The following is a 2,076-nucleotide window of genomic DNA, read 5'->3' as shown; positions in this document are numbered from 1 at the left end:
ATTCACTGGCAGAGAGCTTGTTTCTCCTGGGGGCTATGGGACCTAATATGTCTAATGTCCTGTGAAGAGAGTGTGGTTTTTATCTTGTCAAGGTTTAGGACCTGCTTTACCTTTCAATCACAGACATAGTCTGTTGAAGACGGCACAAACTACGGAAACCACAGAGCACATAACAAGTTCTTTGCATTTTTGTACATTTGGATACCACTGACCTTAGAAAGGCTTCATCTTTTCTCTAATTCCCTGATGTGCTTGGTGTGATGAAATGTCATCAATGCCATCCCGAGATGCCATGAAATAGAAGAGTGAGAAAAAAGCATGAGGGTGATGATTTGAGAAGAAAGGCTGCCTGTCATCATTAACCTGCCATCTCCAGCTGAGTGGTCTCTCTTCCCCCAGTGCTCTGCTGTACTCTTTCAAGCAGGCCAGCCAAGGTCAAGGACTTTCTCCCTCCCCACCTGAGAAGCATCAGCTGCCTTCCTGGCTCTGTCCCTGCTACACGTATCCATTCTAGGTGTTCCCTGAGTACCTCAGATTATCACACAAGCTTTCTATCCACTCACCCCAAGTCATTCCCTTTATAAGTGGAGTTCTCTGCAGAGCCACTGTTCATGTCCACCCTTCAATCTACTGTGCTCCCTAAACCTGCATATTCCACCATCAGCGAGTCCCTTCCAGTTCCTAAGAGAACTTCCAGCTCTCGATGTCTGAGTTTAGGACACTGGGGTCCAGAAGAGTGAGGCCTGAAGCAGTGAGGAAATGGAGATAGAAGCCCTTCCTTCAGTTTTGGAGCTACAGTTGGAAAAGGGTGTCCCGACACAGGAGAGGTGCTGCTGCTGACCTGTTGTGGGGACCTAGAGAATGTGATGATCAGGGCATTCCTGTGGGTAAGGCCTCCCAGTGCAGGGGCCAGAGCTCAGGCAGGGTGAGGACGACAACCACACAGGGGCTGCAGAGATGGTGAAAGCATGGAGAGGGCATCAGAGCTAGAGCAGGTGTGAGGGTGTGTGTGTGCAGAGTTATCTACGAGAGAGGGGTAGGAGATGATGACATAAAAGACCGGTTTAGAACAGTGGGGCTGATCTATAAATAAATACATTCATGATAATTAGAGCCAAGATCCTGGCTATTAGGGAAAAGAGTTATTATAATGAAAGAAGACTGTTTGAATAAAGTCTGTGACCTTGGAATGGAATTAGTGATGTCAGTGTAAACTCATAGTTTTTGTGATCAAGACATAAATAGATGTCTGTGCTGTGGATAGAGAGATTGATGAAGAAATAGACCATCTTTCCTGGTCTAGAAACAATGAAACCCCAGTTCCAGATTGCACCTGTGGTGTCCAGATTGTTGTTCTAAATATCATTCCCCACTAAAAGAAAGCAATAATCCTCAGAGAAATGCCCTTTTTTAGGTCCAGGGTAGTAAAAATACAAGATAAGCCTGGACCATCTTGATACTAAGGAAATAAGCAAAGAACGATGGGGTTATGGCCAAAGGAAATAGTAACAAATTTGAATGGGACAATGCAAATTTGAGGAATTCTGAGTACCAAAATAAATTTACCTTGGAAGGAAATTAAATCTATGATTTCATACTGATATATTAAGGAGGAATGGGATAATGATAAAGTATCAAATGACTGCACAAATTTATACCAACTACGGAAGGGAAACACAACTGTGCGTCAGAGCATCCTGGCTGACTCCACCTGAGTCCAGCTCTGAAGTGAACATCATCAGTAATGGGCAGGTTGAAATCATGCACCTGTTAGGATGCAAGGAGCGAAGCAGAGAGTCACTTCCAGGAATTCCTGCCAGTTATGGGATGAACTGTGACCCAAAATTTATATGTTGATGCTGTAACACCCAGTGCTTCAGAATATGACTTTGCAACAAGCCGTTTAAAGCGGTAGACTGATGTTAATAAAATGAAGTGATTTGGTTGGAACCCAATCCAGCATGGCTGGTGTTCTTCTCAGAAAAGAAAATTAGAACTCAGACACACATGGAGGAAAAACCAAGTTAAAACAAAGACATCCATCTATACACCAAGAAGAGAAGCCTTGGACATGAA

This window comes from Otolemur garnettii, unplaced genomic scaffold (assembly GCF_000181295.1).
Source record: "Otolemur garnettii isolate 467f Iridium unplaced genomic scaffold, OtoGar3 scaffold00147, whole genome shotgun sequence".
Taxonomy (NCBI): domain Eukaryota; kingdom Metazoa; phylum Chordata; class Mammalia; order Primates; family Galagidae; genus Otolemur; species Otolemur garnettii.
This window is presented reverse-complemented; position numbering follows the sequence as displayed.